We start from the raw sequence: 19,055 nt of genomic DNA, 5'->3' as shown, positions 1-19,055 counted from the left end.
GAGGGGTGACTAGGCTAGTGGGGGGCAGTTGGGGTGACCAGGCCAGCAGAGGGGGCATTTGGGGGCAACCAGACTGGCAGGGGGCAGTTTGGGATGACCAGGCTGGCAGGGAGGGCAGTTAGGGGTGACAAGGCAGGAAGGCAGGTGAGCGATTAGGAGCCAGCGGTCCAGGATTGTGAGAGGGATGTCCGACTGCCGGTTTAGGCAGTCGGACATCCCCCAAGGGGTCCCGGATTGGAGAGGGTGCAGGCTGGGCTGAGGGGACCCCCCGTGTATGAATTTCATGCACCAGGCCTCTAGTATATTAATAAATAAATTACCCCTGCAAAGCTCAATGTGATCTAGCACATGCTTACCTCTTCTACCTCCTTTAATTCTCTTCATCCCCTTACCTCACCCCATCCCCAGTCACAGTGGCTTCTTGCCATTCCAAAAGAACATGCCAACCTCAGTCCTGCCACAGGGCCTTTGCACTCACTCTTCCCTCTGTCTAGAATACTCTTTCATCAAGTGTTTGCATGTCTATCTCCTTATTAAAATTTCAGGTTTCCTGTGAGGCATCACCTCCTCTCTCACTTATCTATCTAAATGTACCTTCCCTCTCCTCCTACGTGGTAATATCTATCATATCACCCTAGTTTTTTTCATAGCACGTATTCTATATTAAACCTTATAATTTAGTTATGCAATGCCTCTCCCCCTATCATCCCTCTTTTTCTCCACACTATAATTTAAGCTCTATGGAAATAGAGGCTCATCTGTTTTCTGCTGCCTTCCCCATCATGGTGATGGGTACAGTATAGATATTAAATAAATATGTGCTGAATGAATAATGCTAGTCATCCAAGCTGACTGTGATTTTAAATTCACATCATCCTTTAACATGAAACAGTGAATAGTAGGATGATTTTGGACCATTCCTGCGGAGAAATATTTCACACTGTAGTACACCAAGGCAAAGGCAGCGGTAAAAGCCCATCCCAGATTGATGTGGAATAACATGTGATGTGTCACAACTATGCCTATTAGAATCCATTGAACATTTTCTGAGTGTCCATAAATCACAGTGATTCAAAAGGGGCAGAAACGATCCAAAGGATTTGCCAACTGGCCTTGTCATTTGACTCTAAACAAGACACTTAGCCATATGAACTTCTGTGAATTATGGATGACAATCCTGGGCATGTCTCTGCCACCTAGAAATAGTTCGGGAGGTAATGGGATTTTTGTTTTAAGTAGCTGAATTCTCTGGGAGAGAAGGGGGAAGGTTGGGAAGGGAGACAATATAAAATGCAGCCAAACATCATTAACTCTATATTTTTCATGATGTACTGAGTTATTCTTGGCACTAGGAGGGGTGCTTTGGCTCCTCCATGAAGACAATATCCCTCCATATATCTTCTATGCTGGAAGGAGTTTCCTGGAACTTCATCAATATAGACTTTCAAGGTTGAAAGATAGTACTAGGAGCAACTGGATAGAGGTGGGATAGGAGTTAAGTAGGGAGTGTTACACACAAGTGTCTACTTCTCTGAAGGGTACTAGGCCTAGCAGGAAATAAGAGCATCAGAATAAAGAGCATATAGTGCAGTGGTTAGGAGTGTGGGCTTCTGTACCAGAATGCCTGCATTTGAATTTTAATTCCCTAGTGGGATGATCTCAAGCAATTGACGGTACTTCTTTGGGACTCAGTTTCTGTATCTCCATTAGAGGCTAACACTGGAAACTATACGGTGATTGTGAAGACTCAATAGTTCTGATATTTAAAGCATCTAGACAGGCTTCAGCCACAAAATAAGTGCTCGATAAATGTTAGTTTTCAACAGCACCAGCATCATTATCACCATTACCATCATCAAAGTCCTGGCCTGCACTGTGAGGCTTAGAGTGGGTGGTTAGATGGGTCACTAGCTTGATGGAGACAAGAAGAAATGTTTCAAATCAGATGCCACAGCATTTACTTGGGGACTGCCAGACTTACAAACCCACTGGAGAATTTACTTCATCCCAAGTGCCACTAAATAACCATGACTAGTTTCCTCATAATTTTGTTGACCAAGTCAAAACTGGCTCAAACAAAGGGAGAGAAGATACGACTTTGGGAAAATTGGAACAAACCATGCCATGGGAACTTGATGACCTAATACTCATCAACCAAGGGAAGAATCGCACTGTGATCTCTTTCTAAGACTACATTTGAGAGTACAATGAATGGTATGAATTCTGGGGAATGGCTTTTTAATAGTAGGTACTCTAGAATCAATTAAAATAAGTTGACTATTACTTTTTAAAACCTAGTGGTTTATCTGAATTACATCTTTCTTTATGTTCTTGTATCCTTGTTCTTTCCTGAAGCTGAAGTGACCCCCTCTTAGACGATAATAGGAAATCAGACAACTGCCGAGACATTGAATTTCCCCCAAGAACAGACATGAAGCTCCTCAAAGATTTCATGAGAGAGATGATCTCTGTTCCCCTGTGTTTGCTCTCAGTCACTTGGCCCCTAAATTGATCTGCAACGCAGGCTATAATTTGACTGCTATTCATATTCAAAATAGACATGCATAGATTTATAAGAGATTGTCTTAAAGAATTAGGGAAAGTACTCCCCATATTCTTTATGCCTTCTTTCGGCAAACCACACAATGTCCCCTTGGTGAGATACACCTTCACAAAGACACATTAATTCATTTCTTAATTCATAGACTATTTGTAAGCATTACTATTAGTTTCACACTGTTAGGCTGCCATGAATAGGAATATTTAGTCCCTACCTTCGTGAATCCTACATTGTTTTGTAGCTTCAACATAGACAGAGCACTGAGTCCCATACACTTCATCTTTCATCCCTCAGGTGAGGAAGGGAAGATTATCCATTTTTCAGTGGATACTGTGCCAGGCACCATGCTGGACACTCTTCAAATCTTTGGAGGAGTAGCTCATCTTTTGACAGGTGCACCCAGGCAACCAGCCCCCCACCAAACCTGCCTATCTGGTCTCATTATCTTTAAGAAAGTAATTTCCACAAACTTTAAAAGGAACAGAATGTACAGAAATCTCATTATCCCCTCTTCTTGCACAGACTAAAGTCTGAATTCTCATTTTAGTGGACAACCTCAAAGAAAAATAACTTTCTCTTGGTATGAGACATAGGAGGTAAAGATGCAAAAGGCCTTTTGGAGGCAAGAGCCTGGCAATAGATAAATGTCACACCGAGACTCAGATTATGTTATCTTTAAACAGAGGAGGCAGAAAAGGAAGGGAAGGAAGGAAATAACATTTGAGGCCACAGCTTTCAAAGTCCGTTATGGACAGCTCGGTAGGAACTAAGTAATTGGTAATGGCTGTGGTGTTTTTCTGTATCACTAAACCAGAAATGAGTGTTCATGGAAATGTCACTCTATAGCCAAGAGAAAAATAGAGAACAATGATTGGCTTGATCTTTTAAATAGGAGACATGTTTTTCTTTGGCTCAATATAAAAGTTTCTATGCAGCACGTAATTATATTTTACACCAGATTTCAGGTGTGCTTGATTACTGTATCAACTCTTGTTAATGTCTCCTAAATCACATTTGGTTACTATTCTGAGAATGTCTTTAGCTTCTCTTCATGATGCTTGGTGATCCAATTAAAAAAATACTGATATGTCATCGAAAATAATTTGCAAAATGGGGCAAGAATTAGAAATTATACTTAAAAAATTATAATTTTGGTCAGATAAACAGTGCACACTGTCAAATTCCTGTTTCAGAAGGTGAGTCCATTGAATCCTCTCCTGAAGATGATCATCCATTTCAGTTTGCCTGGGACTAAGGGGTTCTGGGAACATGGGACTTTCAGTGCTAAAATGAGAAAGTTCCCCGCAAACCAGAATGCGTTGGTCATCTCATTTCTCCCTTCGTAGGTTTGCTGTGACGATTGAATAAAGTAATACTTATTAAAGACATCTCATAGTAATATTTGGTACTTACAAGCATTCAAAAAATGTCAGCTATTGTTAAAGTCCTTACTAACAATAGAGACAGGTGTTGTGCTAAGCAGTCATTTTTGCATGAGGCCCCTCTGCTCCGGAGTATCTGAGCTTAAATAACTGGTATCAGCTTAGAAGATAGGAAAGGGGTGGACAGCCAGTGGGGGGCATTTACACTGAAAACTGCAATAGCAAGGAAGCTAGAAGGGCCCGCTTGTTGCCTGAAAATAGGTTCCTGAGCAAGAATGAGGGATGGTAATATCAATTAGCTACAGATAAGTACACTATCCTTATTATTTTAAAGTATATCTATTTTATATCATAATAGTATATTATATAAACTGTATATATGATGTTAAAGTATGTAAACATGTATTATAAAACTATATTAATATGTAATATAATGTAACAAACACTATATGTGATGTTAATATAGGCTGTATGATATACTATAAAACCTTGGTATATGACATATTAATACAATATTAATATATATTACATATGATATTGATATATAACATATGTTATAAATAATAGAAAATAAATATAATCAAATATGATATATACCTGATTTATACAATACAATTGATAAAACCTCAACTATCCCACTCACCAACTGTACCTCTAAGTCTTGGTTTTCTTGCCTATAAAATGGTGTTAAAAATTTACAGGAGCAGGCTGGAAGAGGTTAATGGGGGGAAAAGGAGGACCTATGTAATACTTTCAACAGTAAAGATTAAAAAAAAAAATTTCCCACTTCAAAGGGAGAGTTCAACTACTAAATAAGACAATTTATGAACATCACTTCATGTATTAAGGAGTAAATGTATATAACAGTGCTTACTTTTTTACTAGTTTACTACAGTTCTATTAAACTATAGTTTATATACCATACAACTTGCCCTTCAAAATGAATTGTATCCAGTGAATTCAATGGTGTTTGGTTTATTTATAGTTACGCAATAGTCACCACAGCAAATATTAGATCATCTTCTCCGCATCCCTCCCAATAATCCTTGTATACTTAGCAGTCACACCCCCCCTTTCTTCCCAACACCCAGTCCTAGGCATTCACTCTGTAGAATTGCCTATTCTGGATATTTCATAAAAATTTCATATGAGTAATATCTCACAATATGTGGTCTCTTGTGACTAGTTTAATCACTTAGCATGCTATTATTAAGGTTCATCCATGTTGTAGTAGCAATCAGTAATTCATTTCTCTTTTATTGCTAAATGATATACTAGCACATTTTATCTATTCACCAGTTAATGGGCACTTGGATAGTTTTCACTCTTTGGCTATTATAAATAATGTTGCCATAAACATTCTTGTGCAATTTCTGTGTGGACATATGTTTTCAGATTCCCAGGAGTGGAATTGTTGGGTCATATGGTAACTCTGTTTAATCTTGGAACTGCTAGACATTTTTTCCAAAGTGAATGCACCATTTTTACATTCCTGCAGCAGTCGGGAGGCTTCTAATTTCTCCACTTCCTTGTCAACATTTGTTTTTGTCTGTGTTTTCTATTATAGCTACCCTAGTGGGTGTGAAGAGGCATCTAAAAGTGGTTTTGATTTTCATTTTTCTGACAGCTAGTGACATTGAGCGTCTTTTCATGTGCATATTGGCCATTGCTATTTTTTTCCTTTGGAGAAATGTCTATTCAGATCCTTTGCAGTTTTTTTCATTAGATTGAATACAAAACATTATTAACATGAATGTATTTCCATAATGTCTCATTATTTAAAGAGCATGTGCTATGTCCCAAGTGTTTTATGTTTATAATTTCTAACATTTAAAAAAGTAACTCTTCAAATTAGTATTATAATTCCCACTTTTTTTTAAAATATATTTTATTGATTTTTTACAGAGAGGAAGGGAGAGAGATAGAGAGTTAGAAACATCGATGAGAGAGAAACATCGATCAGCTGTCTCTTGCACATCTCCTATTGGGGATGTGCCCGCAACCCAGGTACGTGCCCTTGACCGGAATCGAACCCGGGACCTTTCAGTCCGAAGGCCGACGCTCTATCCACTGAGCCAAACCGGTTTCGGCATAATTCCCACTTTTTAGATTAGGATACTCAAGACCAGAAAATGTAGTCATTTATCTAGCTAAAATGTAGCAGACTTAGATTTAGCTAATCCTGAAGCCTAAAAGACAATTTTTTTCTGATGCTAGGTGGTCACCTTAGCAGATCAGAGTACATGAACTGTTCTTCTGTTCTGCTACCTTCTCTGATTCTTCAACTTTCATCAGAAATGTTCCCTGAATGCACATTTTTGATGGCTCCTCCAACACAGAGAATAACATTCAAATTCCTCAGACTGCCACTCAAAGCCTTCCCATTCTTGGCTCACCCAATATCCTAGCCTCACCGAATGCCATCCTCTAACCCTGCGTATCACACATCTGGAAAAAACAAAGTTTCTCTGTTTCCTACAGGAAGTTTGTATCTCTGCCACCTGGAAAAAATTCTACTGATACTATGGGCATCCTCTCAAAAGCCATCATTCACTTTGCCTCCTCCAGCCACATCCCTTTCCTTCCTCTGTGCATATACCTCTTCTTACTTCGACCAGCACTGCTTGTGTAACTATCATGTTCGTAGTGTGTGCAAAGCACTGGAGACATAATAGTGAATGTGGCGTAGTCCCTGAACCTAAAGAGCTTAAATAACTCTAGTCAGTGTCTGTTTTCACAAGTATCCTGTCATCTAGCTGAGCCTAGAGATTATATTATTAATCTCACCACCAACATAGTCCCTGGGAAAAAAGCTGGAATTAAAGAAAAGCAATTCTGACATTTTATAGGAACTACCAATCCTCATGTGTTCTTTCGGAAGGTAGACTCTTGCTAATAACAATAAAGGGGAAGAGACCCCAGCAATACACTACTGAAATGGCACATCGGCACTTCCAAGCTGTTTTAGATACGAGTTTTAGCAAAAAACAACGTAACCCCAAATTTGAAGATGTAAGTAGACAATGAATATGCAAAGCTGTAAACTAAGTATGTAATCATTTTGTCTTGATTGTGTGAACTATTAAGGAGATTATAATTGAGAGCAGTTCTATAGTACCAATAAGCATTTTAATCAACACTATAGCATTAACTCCAGTTACCATTAGTTAACTCTGAGGATTCTGTTTTAAATTGCAAGGAGTCAATGAATTCATGAAGGACGGTTGGGAGCAAACGTTGGCAGGACCTTATCCTTTTCCTGTGCAGTCACTTAAGATTTGGAGGGGGGCTGTACTGAGACAGAAGTAGTGATGGACTATATGAAAAACTACTGAATTTCACAAATGGCATTTGTACTCGAATGTGAAACACAAAAATTATCCTTAAGAATTTTTAATAATTATTTGATTGATGAATTTTACTTTATAGCTTTAAAAAATAATTTAACTGAATGAATAGACTAAGAAACTCAAAATAAAGACTGGTAAACAGGGTCCTTTGGAACTCTCTCATTATTAACTTACAATATTTGCATAAATCTCAGCAAAGATGGATGGCTTTAAATGACTGTCACTAATTAAGAGACTGAAACAAACAAAAGACTAATAAAACATTATGTACAAAGACAGGCACATTAGCATATTCTATCTCAGATCTCCATTGCAATGACATGAAGATAAATATTCCTGATTACACCTGAAGCAATAATGTAACAAAGGCAATAAATCACTTGAAGAAACCAAAGGGGGATTCTCTTTTATTGAATTTATTGGGGTGACATTAGTTAATAAAAATATTGATTTAGGTATTAGGCCTGTCATTGAAATATAAACAGAAGACGAAATCAAATTTGTTGTGATGATGGATTGTTCAAAGATTTGTCTCTTTCCTAGAAAAATTTAATCAGTAGGTGGACATGTGACTGTATCCAAGATGAATTTGTTAAAGAAGACTGTCAGATCGTTATTAGAAAACCTTTCAAATGTCCATCAGAATAGATAATTTATTGTTAGCAGGGAACATCACAACATCTAAAGTCAAGTAAAAAGTAGTGATTTTTTTGTTTTGTTTATCCTCACCTGAGTATAGTTTTTCCAATGCTTTTCAGAGAGAGTAGAAAGAAGGGAGAGTAGGGGAGAGAGGGAGAGAGAGAGATAGAGAGGGAGAGGAAGAGAGAGAGATGAGAGAGAGATATATATCAATGTGACAGGGACACATTGACTGATTACCTCCTGCATGCGCACTGACAAGGGGCGGAGAGCAAAACCGCAACCCAGTTCTGTGCCCTTGATGGAGACTCGAATGTGAGACCCTTTGGTGCATAGACCAATGCTCTAACCACTGAGAATACTGGCCAGGGCAAGTAAAATTAGTTTTAATATCATTGTAATTAGCTAGTCCTATCTAATAAAAGACAAAAAGGGTAATTAACCGTACCTCCGCTTTGCTTCCCATTGGCTAATCAGCAGGATATGCAAATTAACTGCCAACAAAGATGGCGGCCGACAGCCATACAGCTGAAGCGAGCATGAGGTTTGCTTGCTCCAGTGATGGAGGAAGCCAAGGTTCCCCTCCTGCAGCGGCCCGGCTCTGAGCTCCGGAAGCAACAATGTTTCAATTATAGAAATAAACAAACCCCAGATAGCTGCTTTCAGCTGGCCGCGGCCTCACAGCTGGAGCGCCAGTGACGGCAACAATGTTTCAATTATAGAAGGTAAATAAATCCCAGAATTAAAAAAAAAAGAAAAAAAGGAGAGGCTGGGAGCTTCAGTCACCCGCCAGCCTGAAAACGGCCCTCAGCCCCTCACCCAGACTGACCAGGCACCCCAGTGGGGACCCCCAACCTGAAGGGGGTGTGGCCAGCCTGAAAACAGCCATCAGCCTCTCATCCAGGCTGGCCAGGCACCCCAGTGGGGACCCCCACCCTGAAGGGGATGTGACCAGCTGCAAACAGCCATCAGCCCCTCATCCAGGCTGGCCAGGCACCCAAACGGGACTCCCACCTGATCCAGGACACCCTTCCAGGCAAACCAGCCAGCCCCCACCCATGCACCAGGCCTCTATCCTACATAGTAAAAGGGTAATATGCAAACTGACCCTAACAGCAGAAAGACTGGGAATGACTGGTCACTATGACACACACTGACCACCAGGGGGCAGACGCTCAATGCAGGAGCTGCCCTCTGGGGGTCAGGGCACTCTCACATGGGGACCTCTGCTCAGCAACAAGCCAGGCTGATGGCTTCCAGTACAGCGGTGGTGGTCGGAGCCTCTCCTGCCTCCTCAGACGTGCTAAAGGTGTCTGACTGCAGCTTAGGTCTGCTCCCCGCTGGCAAGTGGACATACCCTGAAGGCTGCTGGGCTGCCAGAGGGATGTCTGATTGCCATCTTAGGCCCAATCCCCTGGTTTTGTGCACCGGGCCTCTAGTTATTAATAATAGGAAATGAGCAAAGCAGACAGTATAGGCATGTTCCCTGCCAAATACTGGGGGAGGGATCCAACAAAGGGGAGATAGACACATGCCCAGTAAAGCTGGGATGACATAAGGAAGATACCTGCCTGTCAATCACACCTGGGGACAGAAGTGGTTGGCCAGAATGTTCATGGCCACTTCGAGGGCACAAAGATTTGGGATATATAATTCCCTGAAGAAAAAAGTTCCCTCTCTTGGTTCCTCTTGGCATGCTTGGCTCATGGTTTACACTTGGCTTCCTGGAACTCTACCATTGGCCCAAGGCCATGCGGACCCCTTCACACATGGACTAATGGACTGCAGCTAGCCTACTGCTGTATTGGACCCGGCTCCAACATGCCATGGAAACTCTGGACACTGACTGTGATTTTAGCCCTACTGAAACCCAGCCACACTTCTTCTATGATTGGACTAAGGGAAATGGGACTTTGGAAATGCACGGGGTGTAATTCCATGGGAGTAAAGCTCTCTATCATATCGCATCCTCCCATGGAAGTCTCAGAAAATTCCTTTTCTAGGGATGTCACAAGGACTCCACTCCCACTAGCAATGGGGGTAGACGAGGCACGTTTTTCACCAGTAATAGTTTAATGCTTGGGTGTTGCACTTTTCCCTTTCTATTCTTTTCACATTAAATAAAGATCTAAATATATTTTCTCAATTATTTTAGCTCTAAATGTTAATGTTTAAGATGTGTAACAAAGTTTACATTATGGAAGAAAATTATACTATGGCCTAGGTGGGGAACCTTTTTCTGCCAAGGACCATTTGGATATTTATAACATTATTCGAGGGCCATGAAAAACTATCAACTTAAAAATTAGCCTGCTCTATTTGGTCAAACATTTAATGAACTCACCCCTAATGCCTGGGCAGGGCCAGACCAAATGATTTTGCAGGCTTTATATGGCCCACAGGCTGGATGTTCCCCGCCCCTGCTACTAGTATAACTGAAAAATTGTCTTGGCCGACACGTCTCCTTTAATGTTGTTGAATAAGCTAGTTTGCATACTTTGACATACTTTTATTAAGTTTACATTTATTAAACATATACTATATGCCAAGCATTAGGCTCACACACACACAAAAAAAATAAGCCACATTCCTTATATTTGGGAAGTTCTTACTCTATGTAAAACTTCCACATAAATTAATAACCATTATAAAACTTTTATATTCTATTAAAACTATATACAGTATGTGCTCTGTGAACATGGAGAATTCTTCATATTTTTAGCCTGTGAATATGAGAGAAACTGTCTATAAAGAAAATGTCTGTAGACAGTCATATACACATATATTAACATCATCATCACTGTCAACTCATCAAAGCACTTCCTCTTAAATGACATGGGGGAAAAATCTCCTTCAAAGAAACTATCATGAATCTTAACTTGACACTTTAAGTCACTTAAAAGTTCTAAACCATCTATTTGGTCTAAATGAAATTTATTTATTCTCCACAAACTTTCACTCCAGTTCCATTTTATTCAAGAACTTCTCACAATGGAAATGTGGTTTTTCATTTTAGTATTTTGTTTTACATTGATGGTTGATACATATATCCCGCATCCCCTATGTAGAAAGAATTGGTACTAAAGACCACTTACATGTGATCTTTAGTACCAATTTAATTCTTCCTCATACCATACTAGGCACTTATTCTTATGATCCCAATATTACAAATGAGGATTCTGACAATTAGAGTTGATTAGGTAAATTATCCAAAGTTACGTAGACAGTAAAGGTTGGAACTAAGTCTTGTCAAAGTCACCGATATCTGTATGGATTATCTGAATGGGCCCAAGGTTATCACACTGATTCTTAGAAGAGGGAGGAAGGTAGGTAAAGGTCAGAGCAGGAGCTGGAATGGAGAAAGCAAGGTGTGGATTAATGAGGGGCATGAGCTAAGGAATGTGGAGGTCTGTAGAAAGGCAAGGTAACAGATTCTCCCCTGGAGATCCCAGAAGGAACCCAGCCCTGCTGACACTTGATTTTATCCCAGTGAAACAAATTTGAACTTATGATGTACAGAACTGTAAAGAATAAATTTGTATTATTTTCTGCTACTCAGCTTGTGGTAATTTATTACTGCTACTATAGGAAGCTAATACACTTTCACACATTTTCCTAGGGAAGGAAATAAAAGCCATATCTACATGGTATCTGCCTCTGCCTCTGGGGGTGGTCCCTCAGAACCTTTAGCTAAGGCAAAACTACTTGTTTTTTGGAAGACAATGCCACATATTCATGTTTAGGCTTCTTAAAAATTAAATATTAAACAAAAGAATTTACATGTGATACCCCAAGTGTTAATAAATTATGTCCAAATAGCTAGGGGACAACTTCTGGAAGACATCAACCTATTTGGCTCTGCAGTACCTATATCAACACCCCCATCCCCCTTGGCGTTTCAATTATCACAAAGGCTCTTGGGAACATCTGGAGTGAAACATTGAGATTCATATCTTTGTCCAGGAAATCATGTCACTTTCATCAATAACATCATAAATCCCAGTTTTTAAACATTATCCCTCAAAGCAAGATATTATAGAGATTTCATAACCAATATTAATAATGAATATTTTAAATATGTTTGAAATAGAACATTGCCTCTGCCTTACCCAATGATCTGGAATTAGTTTAATGGATTTGATGACCTTGTCAAACAGCTAGATATGGCAGATCAATGATCACTTCAGCTCTGAAAGAATGGAGGCTGGGTGTTCAAATGGAGGTGTGCTCTCATTTTTAATAGCTCTCTGCCCTTGGGCATGTCATTCTTTCCTAAAAGGGTGGTGGTGGTGGCTGCTTCACACCTATAAATTGAAGAGGGGGATGGACCACATGATTATCAGTCATAAAAATGACATGTTATTCTAAGATGGCCGGATACAGACAACCCCGTCAGCTTTCACTTAATGTATTTTCAAAAAATTGGAAGCAAACACAATCACACACACCATGGGGTCTGGTCCTGCAGGGATGATTGGGGGAGTTAGCTGGAGGAAGTTGAAAAGCCATTCCTCATGAGTTTACGCAGGCAGCTGAGATTTTAACTGAGACCTGGGCTTGTCCTTGTCAACTCAATTTTATTTTTTTTGTCAAGGTTAAGTTTGGCCAAGTCAATTCAGGTCTGTTTTCTCACAGTTTAAGCCAAAATGATGAAAACTGCCTTTGAACATGAAATCTCCATGGTAAGAGAACAAACTAAAAGACATCTGAAGGGGAGAAGAAGGGAAATTGACTTTGTTCTTCATTTGAATGTTCAGCACAACCAGTAATTAGATTTGTCATTTAAAAATCTAACTGATTTCCTTTAATCTGGACATTTCAAAGGCCTTTCAAAAGCTCACAAATTACTGTTAATCCCACGGCACAAATATAATCTGTCATTTTGATGGTATGAGATGTTGAAATAAAATCACAAGAGTTGGATCAGTCCTCTGAGACTTCAGTTTCTTTTTCTTCTCTAATAAATTAATCTGGAGAGAAAAATCAACTTGGTGTCAGTGACTGAGCAGTAATTTTAATGCACACACATGTGCAAATCTGCATAGACCAAGTTAAATTTAGCTTTTAAAATAGCCACAAGGAGCCCACAAAAGCAGAGAACTACCAGAGTGAATAGTTAGTATTAATAAAATGTATATTCCATTTATAGTGAGACTATCCTTCTAGCAGCAACACTTTGATCCCAAGCACATAAAATGCACCGAGTTCCTCTCTCTGTTTCTCTCCGTCACTCATAATCTCCCCCCTGCTACCACTCAAAGGCCTGGGAAACATTAGACTAGGAAGGGCTTTAGAAAGCACCGATTACTCTGCTCCTCCTTTACCCGTGTGGAAATTGATGTACAAAGGTAAAGCAACCTGAACAGCTTTGTAGAATAACTATGCCCAGAGCTCAGTTGCCATCTCTTCTTCCAAAATCTCTTCAAAAATTAATTGGGACTCTTAGGATGTGGCCTTTGCCTAATTTGAATAAAGTCTAGTAAATGAGAGGGCTTCAGGCAGGTGCCTGATAGCTAGACACCCTGTGGGTCCCACTGTTTCTGAGATGCTGAGCAAGGATTTGCCTGTCATGTGTGTTCCCCTCTTCCTCAACTACCAGAACCTTGGTCATTCTCACTTTTGGAGCCTAATACCCCATCACCCCCTTTCTTTTTTGTCCAAAATGTCTTATAGACCCAATGTGCCTCAAGGCCTTTGAAATGTTCATGTCTATGTGAATTCCCAATGTACATGTATCAAAACTTGGATTTTCTCCTGTTAAAAATAAATCCAATCAATCAACAAACAAACAAACAAACAAACAAATAAATAAATAAATAAATATGTAAGAACCTATAGAAAATGTGGTCAGTGGTTTTGTTTTGTTTGTTTTTTTTTTCTTTTGCTTCAGTTACCCAGAATCTGTTCTCCTTCTAAGAAATCTTAGGCTCCCCAATTTAATTTGGGGGGAACTACTGCTCCCCCGACATCAGTTCAGGCACCTCCAGAGGGGTGAAAGGCTGGGATATGTGGCTCAGGTCTGACCAATCAGAGCATGTGCTGCCCTTGCCAGAGTTCAGGTTCAGCTTTAGTCATGTGGCTTTGAGCAGGCATGAAGCAGCTTCTGCTGGTGCTGCCCGCTGGGGAGGAGGTAGGTGCTCTCACCCCATTGCGCTGACCCGATCAGGATGTGAGACAGGTATTGTCTGCAATCACCTAGTACACGGGAAGCCAGAAGGAAAAGCCATTAGGGTAGAAGCCAGCACCGAGGGATTAAATGGATTCCTATGGATACACTAAATGAAGTCCCACCTGAATCCCAGAATGACCATGTGGGGCTTTCAGTTATGTGGAGCAATATATTCTTGTTGCTTTTGAGTTTGTTGATGTTGTCGCGGTTGAAGCCAATGTACAGCTGGGTTTTAGTCACTTGAGTCCTATCTAGTGTTGCTAGATAAAACACAAGATGTCTGGTTAAATTTGAATTTTAGATGAACAGCAAATAACTCTCTACTAGAAGTGTGTCCCACTCAATATTGGGGAAGCCTGAGGACTCTAACCCCAAGTCCCTTAAGAAGCTATTTCTAGATGCAAGCAAGGCCAGTGGAGAAAGGAAATAGACCTGGGAGCACATCACAGAGACAAGCAATACCCTGGGAGGTAGTGAGGTGTTTTATTAGTTAGCACACACACTGGAGGAAAGAAAAGGCAAGGTATTCATCAAGCTGATGTTCCAAGTCCATATTCTACATTGGTTTCAAACCCAAGGTCCTGGAATTCATTTTGAAAAAGATGAAGTAACAGTGTCTCTGTTAAGCTGACTTCCTCAGAGATCAGCTTAACTCATATTTCACTGTGCACCTAGGGAAGACTGCCTATGCCTCACATAATATGAGAGGTAATGCAGAGCATTATGGGGGAGCATGGATAAGAAGGTCCCAATTGCTCCATTTTAAAGGCCTCAATCTGTCCAGAGGAACAAATATAGGCAGAATCAAGAGAACTGCAATGCCTGTGGCATTGATACAGACAAGGAACAAAAGTGCTAGTCCCGGCGAACATGGCATTTGAGCTGGACCTTGATGGAGTGGTATGGTTTGTGGGGTGGGCTGCAATCCTCGTTACAAATGCCTTCTTCCCATTCCTTCTCTTTTCCCTTTGCTCATCTATTCTTCCTTCCTTCCTTCCTTCCTTCCTTCCTTCCTTCCTTCCTTCCTTCCTTCCTTCCTTCCTTCCTTCCTTCCTCCTGATTTTCTAATAATGATGCTGTTTAGCAAGCTAGCACTGACAAGAGCAAAGCCAAAGGTGGGAGTGTCCTCGAGTGGGATTAAGTGGTGCTGGTTCATTGGACTCAAACTCTATTAAATCTGCATTCTGCAAATGTGTAGATATTTTGAGCTGGGAAAGACCCTTACCAAGCCCCTGATTTGAAAAGTGACAGAACAAATGGGTGATCAGGTAACTGATGACCATTGTAGATCTGGGACTAGAACTCAGTGAGGCTGACTCTAGAACTCACGCTCACTCTGCCTGACTTGAGGGCACTGAACCCACAGGCTATTTATAGCCCAATTCTGTTCCCTCTCAAAGACAACCAAGTGGAAATGTACAGCTGGGTTTTATTTTTATTCTATTCCCCATCAGCCTAGAATGATTTCATTTGGGTCTATCTCAAATAAAGAAAACATGAACTTTCTCTTTAAGGAATGAAATGTGTGAGGTCTGTCCCATTTTACAAATCTCTGATGCCTGTGCTCAAAGGGAAACCCAAGGGGCTCCCCAAACGCTTCCATTTGTCTTTTTCTGGGGCAGACCTATTCAGGTCTGTACAAAACCTCAGCAGCAAGTGAACTTGCCTGCGTTGGATGTGGGTCTATCGAACTGGAGGCGAATTGACTTTTCCTATTTTAGATGTGAACATAGCACAAGGAATCGCTTTCAGCTTCCTGAAAAACTGAACAAATGTGCTTAAGGAAGACTGGCCGCAGAGAATTAAGGAGCGCTGGATCCCATCTGCTTCTCCTTGTGGCAATGAGATGCACACTGTAAAATCAGGTTACTGGTGAAAATGAGTCTGATGTGCTAATTCATAGCTCATTCTCTATACTTATGTCATGGCCACATTATATAATTTAGCGAGATTCTGGGGCCTTTCTCCAGGGAGGGCAAGTTCTAGAAAACAGAGGTGCTAGACAATCATGAGGATAGCTCTTTGATAAAGGGAGAACTCAGGTTTCTACTTTTCAGAAGCCCATGCTAATTATATCTGATATCATGCTAATTATATCTGATATTTTATACTGAAAGAGAGGTGTTGATTTTTGCTTTCCCCAGAACTACACGCTTCTACATGCATGGATAGGATTCTTCAGCATGTCATAGATGAAAAGCAAGTAATGCCCTATTTATTTTAAATGAGACATTAAAAGGTCTTTGATGTGATTTATTTTTTTAAAGCCTGTACCTTATCTACCAGGTGACTTACACCGGACATCTTCTTAGCTGCTTTGAAATGCAGAGTAAGAAAAAAATTATTCTGTCTTCTTCAGGTTCACAGGGTAAATGGATTCTCTGGATTTACTTCAATTTCCCCAGATCTAAAGGCTACATTTTGAAGACAGCAGAGACATTCACAAAGATAGACTTCTCATGTTTGCAAATTCAAATTTATTCCATAGACACAAAAATGGTCATTTCTTCCTTGAAGAATTCATGAATCAAAGAAAATTTCCATCGACTTGCCTGTCTCTTCACATTACTATAATCATGAATATGATATAGTCACAATGAATAGGAACATCCCATCATGGAATTCTGTTCACAGAGAAAGACAAAGTGTTAAGTGGTGATGGCCCTTGTCATTCCGCCAGTGCCTCCTTGTTCGTGGTTATGACTCTGTCCTCATGCTGGTTTTGTAAAAAGGGTAGTTGCAGGCATAGACAAAAGTCTTTTCCCCGCACCCTGTACTGCTGTTTCTACAAGACATTCAGAATGGAATGCCCACCCAGTCCCACCTGCAAAATCTCTCACCTACACCTGCTTGCACAGGTGGCTCCCTCCGGTTACAGATGCACAGACAGGCTTGGACCCTAGGTCTCCTCTTCTACTCATCCCTGGGTCCCATTTCCTCTCAAGGATGTACCTATTGTCTCTTAAATCGCCATTTTTTCATTCTTCATTGGGTTATTAGCATAAGGACATTCTATAATAAATTCTACTTTTCATAAAGCCTTTGTTGGGCCTCTCATCTCTCTCTGGACAGAGATTCCTTGTGTCTCTTTTAATTAAACTCCTCTGCTTTGACATCCCCTCTCACTCATTCACAAACTCATACATCCACTCCAGTCAGAAATAGTCTATACCAGTGGTCGGCAAACTGCAGCCCCTTGAGTGTGACTCTTCCACAAAATACCACGTGCGGGCGCGCACCTACAGTGCGATTGAAACTTCGTGGCCACACTCAAGGGGCCAAAGAGTCGCATGTGGCTCGCGAGGCACAGTTTGCTGACCACTGGTCTATACCAGTCCATTGTCATGGTCATCGATGACACCTCCTTGTAAAACACAGTGGTCTTTCCTGAGTCTCTTCTTACTGAACTGATAGCATTTGACACAGTTGGTAACTTTCTCCTCCTTGAAACATTTTCTTCCCTTGGTTTCTGTAAGATGCTCTTGGCTCTCTTTCTACCTCCAGGCTGTTCTTTCTCAGACTCTATTTTTTATTAATTATCAATTTATCAATATTTATATAGTGGAAAGCTCCAGGGTGCTGTCCTCAAATCCTTGTTATTATTCATCTACACTCACACCAGATTTATGTTGGCTCTGCCTTCAAAGTATTCCCAGAAACTATGAGTCAAGATTTCCACTGCTATCATTTTAGTCCATAGCATCAGCATCATCATTCTCATCCTCATCATCCTCATCATCATCTCACTTATGTACAATTGCAATGACCTCCTACAAATGACCTTGCTGCCACTTTCACCACCTACAGTCTGCTCTCCACCCAGTGGTCCTAGCAGCCTGTGCCATCCTTTTAAAATAGAAGTCAAATCATGCCACTCATCTGCTCAAAATGCAAGTAAGTTCACTTCTTCACTTTTCATTGGGGGAAAAAAATCTTTAAATGTCAGCATGATCCCCTCTCTGCCTCATTTCTCTGACCTGATGGAATGATTGCTCTGTCCTCCAATTATGCTCCAGCAGCCACACTGGGCTTCTTACATCCCCAAAAGGAACAAGAATACTCCTACCTGTGGGCCTTGCTCTTACATATTCTTCTGTCTGCTGAGCACTCCCAGCAGTTATCTATATGGCTTGCTACTCAGATATCACCCAATAAGTTGGTTCTCCCATCCCCATCACTCTCTATTCCCTTCAACTAGCCCCTATTTTCAACAGTTATTGAAACAGCTATTTATTATTACTTCTCTGCATAAAGGGAATATAAGATACATGATAGCAGGGACTGTTTTATTCTCTTCTGTTCCCCAGAGTCTAGGACAGTGCTAGTCACTTAGCAGATACTCAGTAAATACCTATGGTTCAGTGGATCTCCATCTCTGCTATATTACATCTACATCTATCTTACTTATAACCCCAATATACCTCTGAATGTCATGGAGGTTCTGAGTATTTTTTCTATTTCCAAGTACCCTAACCTTATACATACATACTCACATGCATACAAATGTTGGTTTACACACACACATATATGTATACATACATATCTAATCTAATAAAAGACAAATAGGGTAATTAACCGTACCTCTGACACGCTTCCCATTGGCTAATCAGGGCGATATGCAAATTAACTGCCAACCAAGATGGCGGCTGGCAGCCACGCAGCTGAAGCAAACATGAGGCTCGGTTGCCCCGGCGATGGAGGAAGCCAAGATTCCCCGCCTGCCGCCGGGCTCTGAGCTGCACTCTAAGCAACTATGTTGTAATTATAGAAGCTAAACCAACCCCAGAAACCTGCTTTCAGCCAGCCTGGCATCAGAGCTGGAGTTGCAACAGTGTTTCAATTATAGGAGCTAAACAAACCTGAGATACCTACTTTCAGCAGCTGAGGCCTCAAGCTGGAGCCGGCTCTCAGCACCAGTGACAGCCATAGAAGGTAAATAAATCCCAGAATAAAAA

General features: G+C 40.6%; 1 protein-coding gene and 1 long non-coding RNA gene across 4 annotated transcripts in view; one reads left to right on the top strand and one right to left on the bottom strand.

Moving 5' to 3' along the window:
• Positions 1-33, top strand: part of LOC106724536 — a 13,367-nt gene extending 13,334 nt beyond the window's left edge. Inside the window, exon 3 of the long non-coding RNA XR_001360355.1 lies at positions 4-33. This is a non-coding gene — a long non-coding RNA (uncharacterized LOC106724536). The remainder of the gene's footprint in view (positions 1-3) is intronic.
• KCNIP4 (Kv channel interacting protein 4) overlaps positions 1-19,055 on the bottom strand; it is a 968,730-nt gene that overhangs the window by 499,424 nt on the left and 450,251 nt on the right. The gene's annotated exons all lie outside the window — the stretch shown is intronic.

Source organism: Myotis brandtii, unplaced genomic scaffold, assembly GCF_000412655.1.
Source record: "Myotis brandtii unplaced genomic scaffold, ASM41265v1 scaffold869, whole genome shotgun sequence".
In the NCBI taxonomy this organism is placed as follows: domain Eukaryota; kingdom Metazoa; phylum Chordata; class Mammalia; order Chiroptera; family Vespertilionidae; genus Myotis; species Myotis brandtii.
Note: the sequence above shows the minus strand (reverse complement) of the source record. Positions and strands in the feature narration are given on the sequence as shown.